Genomic DNA, 18887 nt, shown 5'->3' with positions numbered 1-18887 from the left:
TTGCAGCGGCACCTGAGCACCGCTGAGATGGCTGACATTTTCCCGGTGGGTTTCAGCGCTGTGCTTGGCCGGTCACAGCGCAGAGCCCTGTAGAAACAGCACGATCGTCCGTTCCTTCAGTGCGCATGTGCCGATTAGGTCGGCGGCAGATTATATAGTAAATATCTCCTAGACGATGAAAGTTTAGGATATATTTACAGTACCTACAAGTATGCCTTATTATAGGCTTACCTGTAGGTACAATTAAACAGGAACACTTTACATCAGGGGTCTTCAAACTACGGCCCTCCAGGTGTTCAGGAACTACAATTCCCATCATGCCTACTCATGTCTGTGAATGTCAGAGTTTTACAATGCCTCATGGGATGTGTAGTTCTGCAACAGCTGGAGGGCTGTAGTTTGAGGATCCCTGCTTTACATCCTCTTTCAGGGGCTGCTGAAAAAAAAAAAAAAAAAATGCCCAAATGCTCCTAAACATCCATTTACCAGCTGCAGTTTACGTGAGGCCCAAGAGTAACAGTCAGCAGCTACAGTATTTGTAGCTGCTGACTTTTAAATTGGGGGGAGGGGGGCAAACTCCTCTTTAAAAGGAGAAGTCCAGCCTGAGCTCGTTTGGCTGGGCTTCGCTTTGTCTTGCACGCCTGTGACCTGTTTGCAGAGAGTGGTCTGAAGTCCGCTCTCTGTTGACGATCAATTCAGGCACCGCATCATCACGACTTTGGGAGTCTGGATCCGCCAGGTGCCTGGACTGATAGCAGTCTCAGCCTCTCAGCGAGCCGCTGAAATGAGCGTGGAGCAGCAAAGCTGCTGATTGACAGTCAGCAGCTCCCCGCTTGGGGAGCTGGGAGAACCTAGCCATCAGCAATGTTCAATCGCTCGGTTCTCAGTGCAGAGGCGGCAGGAGACAAATGCAGCATCTACCTAGGTAAGTATGATTATGGAAAGAAAAAAAAAAAAATTCCCCATACTTCTCTTTTAAAGTGGTTGTAAACCCTTCACAACAACGTTACGCTACAGGTAAGCCTATATGATTAGGCTTACCTGTAGCTACCCTGGATATCTCCTAAACCTGCACAGTTTAGGAGATATCCCCTGTATGTGCCGATGTCATTGGCACATGCACACTGGGGCAAACTGAAGCAAGTATGTGTCGTTGCTTCAGTCTGTGTGTCGTTACTGGCGGCTCTCGCACACAGCGGGAGTGACATAATCGCAGCTCCGGAGCTGCGATACCCAGAAGTTACCCCCAGGATAGAGGTCGCCAGCCGGAGGGGGAGACTAGGACGGCTGCGGGGGCTTTGATCTAAAGGTAATTCATAATGAGCTAGTATGCTATGCATACTAGCTCATTTTGCCTGTGTCTTGCAGGTTTTTTTTAATCAGGATTTACAACCACTTTAAGACCCCTTTGACACTGGGCCGAGCGTTATCGGTAAAGGGCCTCTCGTTTTAGCGGCGATTTTTGGACTATTTGAACCCCCGTTAGTGGCCGAAGGGGTTAAAAACACCTGCGTTGCGGCTCTTCTGAAGCGCCGCCCATTCATTGCAATGGGCAGGGGCGTTTTGGGAGCGCTATAAGCGCTCCCAAACAACCCCAAAGATGCTGCTTGCAGGACTTTTTCTAACATCGCACAAGTGCACCACCCCAGTGTGAAGGCACTCGGACTTTCACATTCGGGTGGCACGGGAGGCAGTTTTCAGGCACTATTTCTAGCGCTAAAATGCCTGAGAACTGCCTCAGTGTGAAAGGGGTCTAAGGCGGCCTCCCTATGTCACGCTGTGGTTTGGCTCCAGCTCAGTGCTGTTTTCATGCGAATTACCTGCCGTTTCTTGTAGACTTCAATTATAATGTTACGCTTTCAAAAAAAAAAAAAAAGCACAAAGATGCAGCATGCAGGTGTTTCAGAGAATACACCAAAGACGCGGTCATAATAGAGATCTATGGGTAACCTGCATGAGGACCACTGCAACCAAACCACAGCACAGCGCTGTGTACCACCCTGACAAAAATACAGAGGTCTGCACGTGACACAACAATAACAGAGTTCAAAAGAAAACATGAAACCAATATGAGGAGATAACACAGGGGGAGGAGTCATCTCTACAGAGGACAGGAAGTCAGGGGACCCTCCACACCACCAATACAGGGCTGAGCCCACAGACGCTCTATGACTCCACACTGAATCACACCGAGAGCCATACAGACACAACTACACCGAGAGCCATACAGACACAACTACACCGAGAGCCATACAGACACAACTACACCGAGAGCCATACAGACACAACTACACCGAGAGCCATACAGACACAACTACACCGAGAGCCATACACACACAACTACACCGAGAGCCATACACACACAACTACACCGAGAGCCATACACACACAACTACACCGAGAGCCATACAGACACAACTACACCGAGAGCCATACAGACACAACTACACCGAGAGCCATACAGACACAACTACACCGAGAGCCATACAGACACAACTACACCGAGAGCCATACAGACACAACTACACCGAGAGCCATACAGACACAACTACACCGAGAGCCATACAGACACAACTACACCGAGAGCCATACACACACAACTACACCGAGAGCCATACACACACAACTACACCGAGAGCCATACAGACACAACTACACCGAGAGCCATACACACACAACTACACCGAGAGCCATACACACACAACTACACCGAGAGCCATACACACACAACTACACCGAGAGCCATACAGACACAACTACACCGAGAGCCATACAGACACAACTACACCGAGAGCCATACAGACACAACTACACCGAGAGCCATACACACACAACTACACCGAGAGCCATACACACACAACTACACCGAGAGCCATACACACACAACTACACCGAGAGCCATACACACACAACTACACCGAGAGCCATACACACACAACTACACCGAGAGCCATACACACACAACTACACCGAGAGCCATACACACACAACTACACCGAGAGCCATAGACGTCCTCACTGGTAGAGCGGGCTCCGGCCATTCACAGCCTCCTCCCCGTGAACTCACCTGAGGTGTAGGGGGGAGGTGCACACACCACCACAACGGCCGCGCTCTCCTCACACATGACCCGCTCACTCTCTCTCACCCGAGCCGCCGGCGTCCAGCACTTCCACTACGTGACAACGATCTACGATAGCCCCGCCCAGCTGCGTTCCGAGCCTCGGCGGACTCTCCCGCTCTGATTGGTCGGACGGGTTCGGCCAAAGAACACGTGACGCGTGCTGGAAGCCAAAATAAGGAAGACGCGCACATGGCGGGAAAGGCGGAATGAGTCACCTCTGCCGTACAAGGCCGGGTTATAGGCGGTGTGTGGGGACCGCATTTTTCAAAATGTGTGCAAGGGAAGAAGGTGGAAAGAGATGGCTCTGCACCAAGGATTAGCTATATCCCTCCCCTCCAACCACCACATCCTGGTCACTCACTCCCCTATGCGTTCTCCTCAGATAGGATTGCCACCTCATCCATTAAAAAAAAACAAAAAAAAAACGAACACATATGAATTACACAGGTTCGGTGGCTGATTAACCACTTGCTCTCTGGAAGATTTAGGCTACTTTCACGCTGAGGTGCTTTACAGGCGCTATAACGCTAAAGAAAAAGCGCCTTGAAAGAGCCTCTCCTCTCACTCCAATGTGAAAGGCCGAGTGCCGCAAGCCGCATTTTTGCAGTGGTGTATATCAATGGGCAGGGTCCTTTTGTGGGCGGTTTTAACCCTCTTTTGGCTGCTAGCAGGGGGTTAAAAGTGCCCCGCTAGTGGCCAAAAACCTCCGGTAAAGTGACACTAAAAATAGAAGCTCTTTACCGCTAACGCCACAGTGTGAAAGTAGCCTTATCTCCCCTTCATGACCAGGCCATTTTTTTTGCGATACGGCACTGCGTCGCTTTAACTGACTATTGCGCAGTCGTGTGACACTGTACACAAATTAAATGTATGTCCTTTTTTCCCCACAAATAGAGCTTTCTTTTGGTATTTGATTACCTCACGGTTTTTATTTTTTGTGTTATAAACAAAAAAAGAGCGACAATTTTGGAAAAAAAAAAAATTACTTTCTGCTATAAAACACATCCAATAAAAATATGTAAAAAATCATTTTTTTTTCCATCAGTTTAGGCCAATTCCGCTACATATTTTTGGTAAAAAAAATCCCAATAAGCGTATATTGATTGGTTTGCGCAAAAGTTATCACGTCTACAAACTATGGGATATATTTTTATTTTATTTTTATTTATTTTTTACTAGTAATGGTCACGATCAGCGATTTATAGCAGGACTAACATTGCAGTGAACAAATCGGACACCTAACTGACACTTATCTGGGAACCAGTGACACCAATACAGTGATCAGCGCTAAAAAAATGCACTGTCACTGTACTAATGGCACTGGCAGGGAAGGGGTTAACGGGCGATCAAAGGGTTAAATGTGTTCCTAGGGAGTGCTTTCTAACTGGGGGGGGGGGGGAGTGACACTTGTACTGTGGGAAGGCAGAGATCTGTGTTCCTGCTTAGCACAGGATGGCGATCTGCCTTGTTTACATAGGCAGACCGCCATTCTGTCTCTCTGGGGAACAGTCAGCGGGTCCCGGCAGACATCCCATCCGCCAGACCCGCTGATTGGCTCCCGCTATGTCCAATCACAGCGGGTAGCCAGCTTATGTGATTTTGCACAGGAAAATTTATACAGTATGTGGTTGGCAAGCGGTTAAGGTGGTAATTAAACAGAACCTGTGTAATTCATATGTGTTTGGGTTTAAGGTAGGGATGCATGATGCCATTTTATTTACAAGTACCGATACTTTTTAGTACTCACCGCCGATACCAGTTACAGATACCTATTGCAACTGTTTTGTGTACACTTCAGCTGCCAGCATGGGTACAAAGCATTGAAAAGTTATTTACAATTGAAATATATATATATATATATATATATATATATATATATATATTTATTTATTTATTTATTTCAGGTACTTATATAGCGCCGTCAATTTACGCAGCGCTTTACATATATATATTATACATTCACATCAGTCCCTATACCCTCAAGGAGCTTACAATCTAAGGTCCCTAACTCACATTCATACCTATACTAGGGCCAATTTAGACAGGATCCAATTAACCTAACAGCATGTCTTTGGAGTGTGGGAGGAAACCGGAGTACCCGGAGGAAACCCACGCAGACACAGGGAGAACATGCAAACTCCATGCAGGTAGTGTCGTGGTTGATATATATATATATATATATATATATATATATATATTTATTTATTATTATTATAATATATATATATATATATATATATTTTTTTTTTTTAAAGTGCACAAATTAAAATATATATATATATATATATATATATATATATATATATATTTTTTTTTTTTTTTTTTTTAATTTGTGCACTTTTTTTAAAGTGAAGGCTCCATGCACACTGAAGCTCATAAACGTCCGTTTTTGGGAGTTTGGGCGTTTTTTTTATCAGCCCATAAACTCTACTCTGTGTTATCCTATGTGTCCATGCACACATGGACGTTTTTGGATGTTTATCAGCAGTGGAGTTTATGGGCTGTTTTCTGAATGCCATAAAATTGCGTTCAGGAGTCGTTTTTCTGACCACAAAAACGATAAACGCTGATAAAGGTCGATAAACGCTCAAAAACGTGGCTCACCAACGTTTTTTAATGTTTTTGATCCATCGAAAAAAAACGCTAATGCGAAAAACGCTTTTGCAAAAACATTGAAAGACTCACTGCAAAGCTACTGGCGTTTATTTATAACGTTATTTTAACGTCCAGTGTGCATGGAGCCAAAATGTGTAAATATATGTTAAAGGTGTAAAAATATTTACAAAGCAAATAAAAAAAAGTTTAAACTATTAATTATTTATACAATAGAAGTGAACAAAAAAGATCAGCGGGGAAATAATAATTAGAAGGAGAAGGCTGATTGGAGTAAATTAAGGGTTAATAAGGGGTTAAACAGAGGAACATTTAAATAAAAAAAAAAACAAGTTGCTTTAAACTGACTAAATCTGCAGATTGAATTTCAGCCCTTTGATCTGTAGATGGATAAACAAAAAGATACAATGTTTCTTTTTACTTTTCTGTTTCAGTGGCTGAGCAATGTTGTTGATAAACATTGCCCAGCTGCTTTTTTTTTTTTTTTTTTGACAGCTTCAATTTCCGGTGTTGTGTCGATATGTCCTGCCGTCGAAAAGTGCCCGTGCCAATGCGCAGAACAGAAGGGCACTCCAGCTGAGTTGCCGATCAGCTGGAGTGACGTTCCATAGCGCATGTGCACATCGTAGGACCCTTTTTCCGACGGAAGATACCGTTTCTCCGCCACAATTTAATGCTATGCAAACAGCGGAGGGACACCGTATTTGTTATATTGTGCCTCGCTGTTGCGCCATGGATTTACAGCGAGGCACAATATGACATTCATGCCACATCAATGCTTATCCATGCCACATCAGTGCTTATCCATGCCACATCCAAGCCACATCAGTGCTCATCTGTGCTACATTCATGCCACATCAGTACTCATCAGTTCTCATCCATGCCGCATCAGTTCTCATTCATGCCACATCCATGCCACTACAGTGCCCATCAGTGCCACTACAGTGCCTATCAGTGCCTCACAAAAGTGTAATAAGTAGTCAAATTAATGTGTATTTATGCTTCTAGGACACCTGACGGTGCTCCCTGCATGTTGGGCCTCTGTATGTGGCCTGGCTGTGTAAAAGTCTCACACGTGGTATTGCCATACTCAGGAGTAGCAGAATGTATTTTGGGGTGTAATTTTTGCTATGTACATTCTATGTGTTAGAAATATCTTATATGTGGACAACTGTGTGAAAAAAAAAATGCGTTTTCATTCCACATTTTCCAAAAACCTGTGGAAAAAAATGACATGTTCAAAAGACTCATTATGCCTCATAGATTATACATTGGGGTGTTTGCTTTACAAAATAGGGTAACTTTTTGGGCGTTTCTATGGTCCTGGTGCTCCGGGATCTTCAAAAGTGTAAGGGGTGGTCAAGAAATTATATGTGTAAATTATGTCCCTAGAATGCCTGATGGTGCTCCCTGCATGGTGGGCCTCTGTAGGCTGTGTAAAAGTCTCACACATGTGGTTTCGCCATACTCAGGAGGAATAGTAGAATTTATTTTGGGGTGAAATTTGTGGTATGCATATGCTGTGTGTGAGAAATAGCTTCATATTGCAAAGACTTGTGGGAAAAATTAAAACTTCAAAAAACGCACCATGCCTCATACTAAATACCTTGGAATGTCTACTTTCCAAAAAGGGGTCATTTGGGGGGTATTTGTACTTTCCTGGCTTGTTAGTGTCTCAAGAAATGAGATAAGCTGTCAGGGAAATGGCCAAAGAACTGGCAATCTTATAAACACCCATCATGACCGCATCAGGCGCACTCCCGGGCGTACACAGATGCGCGGCTGCATGAACGGGCGTACGCAGATGAGCAACAGCGCTAATGGGCGTACGCAGATGCGTGACGGCACTAACAGGCGTACACAGATACACAATGGTGCCTCCTGGCCTATGTAAGCCTGCTGCTGAGACCTGTGCATTACTGGATTATCCTCAGGTCCCCTGTGTTCCTGTGCTCTTGTGTTTCCTGATCTTTGACCTCCCGTTACCAACCCGGCTTGCTTAACCTGTTATCCTGACCTCTGGCTTGTCCTACTGACCCTGATCTTGTCTGCTCCACTGTGTTTGATCTCGGCTTGGCTCACCGACTCTGCTGCAACCTGTCTCACTGTTTATGACCCCGGCCTGTTCCAGTTCTGCTACCTGAATCTCACATTGACTAATTTACCATGCATGACCCCCGGCCTGGGCGTCACCTGGTACTCTGCAAGTACACCTGCCCTACAGTGCATCTTGCTTGTTCCAGCAACCTTACGGTGATCAGCGCATGAAACCACAGCAATTAGTAAACCGTGCTTTTTTGGGCACTGCACTCCCTGTATCACTTCCAGGGGTGCACTGCACCTAGCCGCAAGGGGAGCCCTCTCAGCACCTTGGCCTCACACCTGGTACGTGACATAGGCCTTCAGTACACCAGGTGTGATAAGGTTTCAGAGATTGGCACCATAGTTTGTGAGAGTTATAGAGTCTACAAAGACCAAATAATATACACTTATTTTGGTTATTTTTACCAAAGATATGTAGCAGTATAAATTTTGGCCAAAATTTATGAAGAAAAATTACTAATTTGCAAAATTTTATAACCTAAACAAAGAAAAATGCATTTTTTTTAACAACATTTTAACAACTTTTTTCATTTATAGCGCAAAAAATAAAACACCCAAAGAAAGCTCCATTTGTGTGAAAAAAAGGGAAAAAAATTCATATGGGTACAGTGTTGCATGACTGAGTAATTGTCATTCAAAGTGTGGGAGCACTGAAAGCTGAAAATTGGTCTAGTTAGGAAGGGGGTTTAAGTGCCCAGTGGGCAAGTGGTTAATAGAAAACTAGAATGTAAAATAACTTAATAAAACATAAAAGTATGCGAAGCACATCCACATTTCAGGTGAAAGAATACAGAACCACCTTACATCAGGTGCCCCCATCAGAATGCCCCCTTACATCAGAATGCCTACCATCAGAGCGTCCCCTTACATGAAGTGTCCTCATCAGAGTGCCCCTTTACATCAGGTATCCCCATCAGAGTGCCCCCTTACATCAGAATGCCCTCATCAGAGCGTCTCCTTATATCAAGTGTCCCCATCAGAGTGCCCCTTTACATCAGATATTCCCATCAGAATGCCCCCATCAAAGTGCCCCCTTACATCCAGTGTCTCCATCAGAGTGCCCCCTTACATCAGAATGCCCCCATCAGAGCGCCCCCTTACATCAAGTGTCCCCATCAGAGCACCCCCTTACATCAAGCAGAGTGCCCCCTTACATCAAAATGACCCCATCAGAGCGCCCCTCTACATGAAGTGTCCCCATCAGAATAACGACATACATGAGGTGTCCCTACCCTATCAGAATAACCCCTTACATGAGGTGTCCCTATCAGAGGGTTGAGGAAAGTGGCTGCCAAACAAGCTGCTGACTAGGCCTGTGCTTTGAATTCACACTGGAAAAAATACCATTGTAGGTCCAGTTCAGTTCTGGTTTGTTCACTCTGGTGCCAGTCAAGCCCTGATGAAAGGGGCACTTAGACCCCCCAAAACACATTGGTTACATTTTTAATTGCACCCCTGACCTTTAATGGAATAAAGTCATATCTGAATCTCTTAGCAGGGGTGTGGAGCTTCAATTTCAACTCCTTACATCAGGTGTCCCCATCAGAGTGCCCTTTTAGACCAGGTGTCACTATTAGAGTTTGCATCCCTAGCAACCAATGACTGCTGCTCAGTGAGAACCCAAGCGCTACAGACTGGTAATTGCAGTGTCTCTACACTTACTTTTAAAACCAATCTTCAGTAGGACCACAAGAGGGCGCAGAAGCAACTATACATAGAGATGCCTACATGTATGGCTGATCAGCCATAACCAGCCTGTAATCCAAAAAGTAGACAAACCCGGATCATAAAATTTTCAGACTTGAAGATATTAGTGAAGCAGATTAGTGAAGCAGATTACAACATATAAATCTCACAAAAATCATTAAACCTAAGGACTTGTCTACTCTGGCAATGTTTTCATTGTTTTGTACACATGTTAAAATCTACATTGTTCGCTAGAAATGATTGTAATCCCCCCCCCCCACCCCCAAAGTATATACGGGGGGCGTTCAAGACAAACTGGGATTTTCATTTTACAGATATAAAAAGGGATGCTAGCATGGCGGCACTACACGCAGTAGTAAGTGGCAAGTGTGTCCTATAACTGATAGGCAGTGCACATTCTGCGGGCCAGTCCAGAAGAGACCGTTAATCAAGATGGCAAACAACAGTGTTAGAGCATGCATAGAACAGCTTGTGAACGAAGGCGTAAAACCCACGGATATCTACAGAAAACTTCAAGCACAGTATGATGAGACCGTCAACTGCAGTAAGAAGTTTTAATGGTGTAAACATATCAAAGATGGTCATACTTCCGTCTGTGACGATCCCGGCTATGGTAGTTCCCAGCCCCCAGCAGTCGTTCCTGTGAACATCCAGGGTGTGTAACGCCTGATCCTGGAAAATCGACGCATAACCTGTCTAGAAATTGCACAAGAGATGAATCTTTCTGTGGGAACGTTGAACACTATCATGAATATTACTGTCATGTTCTAAGTGATGTGCATACGTGTCTGCAGAAAAAACAGCCTGGTTTGATCACTAAGGGCAGACTGTTTCTCCAAGACAATGCACAAGCTCATACTGCACAACATGCATATTACAGCAACTCAGCAAGGAGGTATTGCCACATCCGCGACACTCTCAGCGCCCTGTACTAATGGTACTCCCAGGCCCTAAAGATACCCCCAGTTACTCCCTTAGTGCTGGGAGTAACCTTATTACCTGGGAGTAACTGGGGGTATCTTTAGGGCCTGGGAGTACCATTAGTACAGGGTGCTGAGAGTGTCGCGGAGTGCTGAGAGTGTTGCGGAGTGCTGAGAGTGTTGCAGGGAGAGCCGGGAGTAGTGTAGGGTACCAATAGCAAATCTTCATTATTATCCTCACTAGAATAGCAGGTAAAATGTCCAACAGGATTGATGATGCCACTCAGTGCACATCCTGCTCCATGTATGCGTTCCTTGATGAGCCAATCGAGGGGGAATACTGCTGTGCAAGATGTGAGCGAGTTGTTTCTCTGGAAGCCCAGATCCTGGTTCTGGAGAATAACGTGGCAATACTGAGATGCGTCGGCAACTTGGAAAGTAGCTTAGACATTACCCAGCAGGTGCTGGCGGGGGCCAGTGAAGAGGAGGTTGTAGACATGGAGGCACAGGAGCCAGAGGTAGCTAGCTGGGTGACAGTTAGGCGGTGGGTTAGAGGGAAGAGCGCTAGGGAGGCCAGTCCTGAGTTGGTACACCCCAACAAATATGCCAAGTTGCATGATGTTGGGGATATCAGCTCAGAGTTCACATTGCTGGAGCAGGTGCCCACCCCTAGCTGCCAGGGGAGTGACGGTTCCAGTAAGGAGGGGGCAGAGATACAGGAAAGGTTAGACAAGTGCTGGTAGTGGGGGACTCAATTATTAGGATGATAGAGAGGGCAATCTGTCAGAAAGACCATGGTCACCGAACGGTATGTTGTTTACCGGGTGCTCAGGTTTGGCATATCGGATCGGGTGAACAGATTGTTGGCCGGGACTGGGGAGGACCCAGCGGTCATGGTACACGTTGATACCAATGACAAAGTGAGAGGAAGGCGAAGAGTCCTAAAAAATTATTTCAGGGACTTAGGGAATAGATTGAGGAGAAGGACCTCCAAGGTAGTTTTCTCAGAAATACTACCTGTGCTTCGAGCCACACCAGAGAGGCAACAGGAGCTTAGGGAAATGAACAAGTGGCTGAGGAACTGGTGTAGGAAAGAGGGGTTTGGGTTTCTGGAGAACTGGGCTGACTTCTCAGTCGGTTAACGGCTCTTTAGTAAGGATGGATTGCCCCTTAATGGGGATGGTGCAAATCTTTTAGGAAGAGAGATGGCCACGACGTTGGAGGGGTTTTAAACTAGGTATTGGGAAGGTCAGAGGAAGCAATAGCCGGCAGTGAGCAAAGGACAGAGGGTAATAGTGGAGACAGCAGTGATAATGCAGGCGTAACATCTAATCCCAGGATGAATGTGTGGACAATTTAAAAAAAGCCAGAAGAAACATAATGATGATAGTCCAGCAAACAATAAGATCAATGTCCAGGGAATCTGGTACACGGGATAAATCTCCGGTGAAGCATTCAGATTAGTTGTTTCAGATAATGCATCATTTGCCTTCAAAACGATGTCCCCATGGGACCTGGGTGTAGGTGGGGGTCGGTATAAAACTGGGGTGCTATCCCAGTGTAAAAGTTTACATGTTTTGTTCCTCTGAGACCGGAACTTCGTCAGAACCAGGTTTCAGAATTTAGCAATGACGCTTTACAGGCAGAGCACCTTTGTTGTGTGGCTACTGATCCCAGAACCACCTCTACAAGCACTGCCAACCCACCTGGCTGCAGCTGTCCCTTTCACTAGCCCTCCAGTCTAACTCTCCACATCAGTCGTTCAGACTGACTCTTCACCAGCCCACCTGGCTGACTCTCAGGAGATCTCCCGGGGAAAGACGAAGACCTAAGCACACTGCTGTCTTCAAGGAGACGGGTTACATATGGTAGTCTCCCCCCTTGTTAGTCCCCAGCAGTACTGATCTACTAACACTGTCCACACTTGCTCCCATGCCTCCAGGAAGGGCTTCCTCCCATGTGTTGGTTTTGGTAGGATCCTTCCAGCACTCAAGCCCCAGCCCAAGGCAGGACACCACCCCAGACTAGGGGGCACCCCTGAGGGCCACCGACAGCTTCCTCAGCACTGTAACTCCATCTTCCAACCAACTGAGGTAAGCTTTTCCCCCTGCCAGCCCACTACTGGGGATTGGCCGGGGCCTCATAAATATTTCAGGCAGCTCCTCCTAACCTCCACCCACTAGCTCTAGAACATTCTCCAATGTCCCAGAAACAGGGGGAGGCACCAGAGGAGCTCAGAATGAGTGATCCAGAACTGACTCACTGAACCCTGACCTAGATTCCACAGCTCATGGTTAGCCCTGATATTAACTAGAATTTACCTACTCTAACATAACCTACACTACTCCTAGCACACACTAGAGGGTGCTACACTGGTAAAATATAAAATATGGGGTTGCTTCAAGTTAATAGATGGCAAAACATCATGTCCTAAAATTGTGTACGCCGGAATCGCAAAAAAGAAAATTCTCCATAGGGGGTGCTTTTAAAAGCCTTTACAGGTCATCAGTCTAGATATAGATTGTGGAAGTTGCAGTCATCAAAAATGACAAAAATTGTCGTATACAGACGATATAAAATCAGACATACAATAATACATATATAAAAGTATTATAGAACTTCAAAACAATTCAGGAGGGGGAGGGGGTGGACCAAGAGAGCAGGCGTAACAAACAGGCATCATTACATCACACAAACAAGAATTGTTACTCTCAGAATCAACTATCAGTAAGATTCCCAAGATAACTTAAACTGATAGACCAAGGCATTCTGAGGCAACTTAACTTAAGGAAAAAAGGACGGGGGGAGGGGGGGGGACACCATGGAAAGATGATATAAAGAGTTAGAGCGTCTGAGAAGACGAGATTGGCAGGGTAACATGGAAGGGTGTTGATCACAGGGGATGTAATGGTATGGTGCCTGGATTAAGCGCAGAGTGATCCCATAAATCCCACATTTTTTAAAACTGAGGAAGTGAGTCGTGAATTACCGCTGTTCCATTCTATGGATCTTCTCCAATATCTGTTAAACTTGTGAAAGAGTAGGTGGGGAGGGAGATAACCATCTCAAGGGTATAGCCCTTTTAGCTGCCAGGAGGATGAAGGCAGCTAATTTTTGGGTGTTTGGAGATACCAGGGAACTGTAGGCCCACGAGCTAGTGAATCGGGTCCAGGGGTAGATTGATTTCAAATAGGCCTTGTAAGTGGGCTTGGATGGAGGATCAGAATGGTCGAATAATGGGGCAATCCCAAAATATATGGAAATGTGAGCCAATGTCACCCAAGCACCTCCAGCACACCTGAGGAACCTTAGGATCGTATCTATGTAAAATTTTAGGGGTTCTGTACCAAAAAAACAATATTTTATAAGCTGTCTCTTTCTGCTCCATGCACCTTTATGACTTGGAAACAGCCTCCCAAATCAACTGCCATTGAGGGAGGGAAATAGGTCGTTGAATGATCTGGGACCATTTCTGCATGTATGGATGTTCTGTGTTTGTCAGTGGGAGGGCATTGTGGAGAAAATTATAGACATCCAAAATAAGGTGGGTCTGGTGCAGACCCTGGGCACATAAGAGTTCAAATGGTGGGGGGGGGGGGGGCTTTTCAAAGGTCAGGGTTTGTGACTTAAAGGAGAAATAATGTTTAAATTGGAGATGAGAGTAAAAAAAGTTGTTTAGGGATCTGGTGTGTTCGTTGAATTTCTACGACAGATAAAAGGTTGCGAGTGAGTGGGTGTACTATAAGTCGAAGCTGGAAAATTCCAGTTTGTGTCCAGGAGTACGTTTGGGTGTAGGATAGCCTATCCGAGATGTTGGGATTGAAAAGAACGTTTAGTAAGGGTGGGCATGGAGAAGAGAGAGAGAACTGGCGAGAACATATTTTTCATATAGAAAGTGTAAATAACATTGGGTGTAAACAGAGGCCCCATAGTTGGGCGATAGAGGTTTCCAGGGTCGACCAGATCAAGGAGCAGGGATAGACTGGGCATGTTACAGTCATTTCTATCTCTGACCTTTTACACCCGACTGCCCTCTGATTCGATCCGCCTAGATGTAAGGGGACAAATCCCCTTCCATTTTTTTAGCAAACCGTATCAGATTGGAAGTAGACGGGTGTAAATGGACACAAGTCGGTTTGCATTTTTTTTTCTCTTTAAACTGTGAATAGCTGCTGGTTAAGGAGCAGGTCAGGAAGTTGACCACTGTGTCCTTAACAAAATAGATAAAAAGCCAAGGGGGGTGAATACTTTTTGCAAGGCACTGTAGGTCCTAGGGTACTCTAAGAGCTGCAGATATACTCGGGTACTCTTATGGGCTGCAGATAGGTACACAGGTACTCTGATGGGCTGGAGGCAGGTACGCGGGTACTCTGATGGGCTGTAGATAGATACTCTGATGGGCTGGAGTCAGATTGTCAGGGAAGACGTCTGCAGAATACAGCTGTTGCTTCCAGGCACACACCTGTGCGCAAGCGCCAACCAAGACTGACCAGAACTATCACGGGCGCTTCTGCAGACCGCGCGTTGGCGCACCTGTGCGCGCACCTTTCACCAGAACTGGTGCCAGTCGGCCTATTTAAACAGAGCTTTAACGCTGGCTGGTTGCTGCTTGGTCTACAGCGTAACCTGAATCCTGATTCCTGTTTGTTTGACTTCTGCTACCGATCCGGCTTGTTCCCGACTACCGCTGCCTGCCTACTGCCCTGACCCCTGGCTTCCCACGGACTGATCTCTGTCTCCAGTTCCTGTTACCTAGCATCTGTTGCCAAACCTGCCTGTGACCCGACTATGCCTCTGCCTGCTGTCTATGCCTGATCTGCCCGTTTGTTGCAGAACCTGCCTGTGACCCGATTATGCTTCTGCCTGCCGCTTTTGCCTGATCTGCCTGTCTGCTGTCTACCCGGCTTGTCTGATCCTGCTCCCGGCCATCCAGCCTGCTTCAAGCCCCTGCTTCCTGTGGTGCATCTCTGCCTATCTCCTGCCAAGTCCGCCAGCCATCAGCCACCTTGCCTGCCTGCTACCTGCTGTGTGTCCGGCTTTCTGTTGTGAGTTCGTGGCTACTGCTGATACAGACTTCTAGACTGATCGTAGGCACTCTTACCCCGCCGTGCTCCTGAGCCTGCTGTCCCACTATCAGGGGCTCTCGAGCCGGAGCTGTACGAGAGGCCTTCCTCTACACGTCAGGCTCACCCACCAGGTACCTGACAGTACCAAGCAGCCATGACTGAGCCTGCAGGAGGAACCTCTCTTGGATCTGGAGTTTGCCAGAGCATCGCAGGCATGACACAAGCAATCAAGACCCTGCAGGAAAAATTTGTTCAACTTGAAGAACGTGTGCAGGCCCTGCCTCCTCCTGCCATTCCTGCGGCTGCATCATCTGCAATTGTGTCAACCCGGACAGTGTCCAGTACTGACTTCTACAGTGATGACATCCCCTGAGCCACAGGTGCCATTCCACAACGCCTGTCAACTCTATTTTACACTTCAACCACAGACTTTCTCTACCGAGACTACCAAGGTGGGGTTCATCATATCTTTACTCCAGGGTGAACCCCAAACCTGGGCTCATCGTCTGTTGGAAGTAAAGGACGCACAACTCGATACCATGTCCTCCTTCTTCCAGGCTGTCCCGATTGTATGAGGACCCTCAATGAACTGCTACTGCTGAGTCCTCTCTCCATGCACTCCAGCAAGGCCGCTGAGCAGTCGAGGACTATGTTACGGACTTCAGATGCTGGAGTGCAGACACAGGTTGGAACAACGCAGCATTGCAGCATCAGTTCCGCCTAGGATTAGCGGAGGACCTGAAGGATGAGTTAGCTCATGTGGGGGTGCCGAGCTCACTGGAGGACTTAATTTCCGTATCCATCCAGATCGACCGTCGTCTTCGAGAACGCAGGCAGGAAAAGTCAACTGGTCCATCTTAGCCTGTGTGGATGATGCTTAAAGTTCCAATTCGTGCCCAGCCCACATCTGTTAAATTACCTTCCTCCAAACCAGCAACAGAAACATCCACATGACTTGGCCTGATCCGCCCATCACTTTCCTTTGAAGAACGGTCACGACGCTGTCAGGGCAATCTCTGCCTCTACTGTGGAGGGGCCGGCCATTATGTACGTAATTGCCCAACTAAAGGACGTAGAGGTCTCAACGATTCTTCAGTTACCCAATCAGTCCTGCCAGCAACTTCCGCTCATCTGGCGCTTCCCATCACCTTCCAGTTTCCAGGCAGACGCGTGTCTACAACAGCAATTGTGGATTCGGGGGCCTGTAGTTGTTTCATCCACTTCGCATTCGCAGGTCAACAACATATTCCTCTCCTATCCAAGAAGCAGGGACTTACTGTATTTCTGGCCGATGGCTTCTGTGTCAAGTCTGGACTGGTGACTAAGGAGACCCCTCCATTGCTGACTTTGACCCCTACCAATCACAAGGAACTTTTACGTCTAGAAGCAATTTCCTCACCTCTGTTTCCTGTCATTTTAGGCCTACCATGGCTTCAGGCCCATAACCTGATTGATTGGAGCTCTGGCAGCATCAAGTACCAGTCATCATACTGTCAGGATCACTGTCTATCTGAGCCCATCATACCACCCACTACGCTACTTTGTATGGACATTGATACTGAACTTTACCAGCCGAGGCCTATCATGAATATCTGGACTTTTCAGTAAGCAGGGGGCAGACATCCTACCTCCACACAGAGCCTACGATTGCCCCATCGAACTCCTGTCGGGGGCTGCAATTCCGTTTGGTCGGATCTTCCCTCTGTCCGAAAAGGAACTAGGTGCCCTGAAGGAGTACATTGACAAGAGTCTTCAAAAGGGGTTCATCCGCCCTGCTGGGGCGGGAATATTCTTTGTGGAGAAGAAGGACCATTCTCTACGGCCGTGCGCAGATTATCGCAAACTCAATAAAATCACAATGAAGAATCGATATCCCCTTCCCTTGGTTCCAGAACTTTTCCAAAGACTTCGCTCTGCTTCCATCTTCACCAAACTTGACTTGAGGGGAGCCTACAACCTTATCCGCACACGTAAGGGAGATGAGTGGAAGACTGCCTTTCGCACCCGTTTTGGCCATTATGAGTACCTCGTCATGCCCTTTGGTCTGTGGAATGCGCCAGCTACGTTTCAGCACTTCATTAATGATGTCTTTAAGGACTATCTAGACATTTTTGTTATCGTCTACCTAGACGACATACTTGTGTTCTCCACTTCTCTCGCAAGTCATCGTGAACATGTCAAAAATGTTCTCTGCCGTCTCCGCTCACACGGACTCTATGCCAAACCAGAGATGTGTGAGTTTGAGAAACAAAGTATCCAGTTCTTGGGATTAATCATATCCACCGGTGGAATTGAGATGGATCCCCAGAAAGTCTCAGCAATTTTGACCTGCCCAGCCCCCACTGATAAGAAGGGAATCCAGCCATTCGTGGGGTTTGCTCATTTTTACCGCAGATTCATCAAGAACTTTTCGGCCATCATCACACCTATCACACAACTGAAGCTCAGGTTGCCTTTGAGACTCTTAAAGGACTGTTTACGTCTGCTCCCGTACTAAGCCATCCAGATCCAGCGCTACCCTACATTCTGGAGGTAGACGCTTCCTGAGAGTGCTGTCGGAGGGATTCTGTCCCAGCGCCAAGGTCTCAAGAATCTGATTCACGCTGTAGCCTTTTTCTCTCGGAAGCTCGCCCCTGCTGAGAGAAACTATGATGTCGGCGATCATGAAGGCCGCCCTTGAGGAATGGAGGTATTTGCTAGAGGGGGCAGCACACCTAATATTGATATATACGGATCATAAGAACCTCGAGTATTTACGGACTGCTAAAAGGCTGAAATCCCACCAGGCCCGTTGGGCACTTTTCTTCTCGAGGTTTCTGTTCCATATAATCTACAGACCTGGGTCTAAGAATGTCAAGCTTGACGCGCTGTCGTGTATGTTCGAAGATCCTAAGGACTTGCCAGTGTCAGACATCATTTTGCCAGCAGGAAACTTCCTATTACTACAGACCAACCTGGTGTCTCAACTAAAACAAGCATCCACAGTTACCCCTGCTCCCATCGGGAATACCCTTCAGGCAAGGGAGGGTCTTCTTTGGAAGGGGAACCAAGTTTTTGTTCCGGAAGGAGTTTGGATGCCGGTGTCGGGTTTCTGCCACGATCATCCCTTAGCAGGACACTTCGGGATTCGCAAGTCCACAGAGCCGGTGCAACGCACTTTCTGGTGGCCTAATCTGAAAGAGACTGTAAAAGCTACGTAGGTGCATGCACCACCTGTATCTGAAATAAGAGCACCAGCGAAACAGGGCATGGGGCTTCTCAGACCTTGTGCCTGAAAGGCCTTGGTCCATGATTTGTATGGACTTTATAGTAGAGTTACCGCCTTCTGAAAGTTGTACGGCCATCTTTGTTATTGTT

General features: G+C 46.7%; 1 protein-coding gene across 7 annotated transcripts in view; it reads right to left on the bottom strand.

The window, feature by feature from the left end:
* Positions 1-3294, bottom strand: part of CLK3 (CDC like kinase 3) — a 66065-nt gene extending 62771 nt beyond the window's left edge. For 2 of the 7 annotated variants that reach the window (XM_073619000.1, XM_073619002.1), the window contains exon 1: positions 3067-3289. The gene's annotated coding sequence lies outside the window, so the exon portion shown is untranslated. Of the gene's footprint in view, positions 1-3066 lie in introns of all 7 variants that reach the window. The other 5 variants (XM_073619003.1, XM_073619004.1, XM_073619005.1 and 2 more) reach the window with 4 other exon arrangements.
* Between the last annotated feature and the right edge of the window lie 15593 nt (positions 3295-18887).

Source organism: Aquarana catesbeiana, linkage group LG03, assembly GCF_042186555.1.
Source record: "Aquarana catesbeiana isolate 2022-GZ linkage group LG03, ASM4218655v1, whole genome shotgun sequence".
NCBI classification, from domain to species: domain Eukaryota; kingdom Metazoa; phylum Chordata; class Amphibia; order Anura; family Ranidae; genus Aquarana; species Aquarana catesbeiana.
The sequence above is the reverse complement of the archived record's forward strand: the minus strand, read 5'-3'. Positions and strand labels throughout refer to the sequence as shown.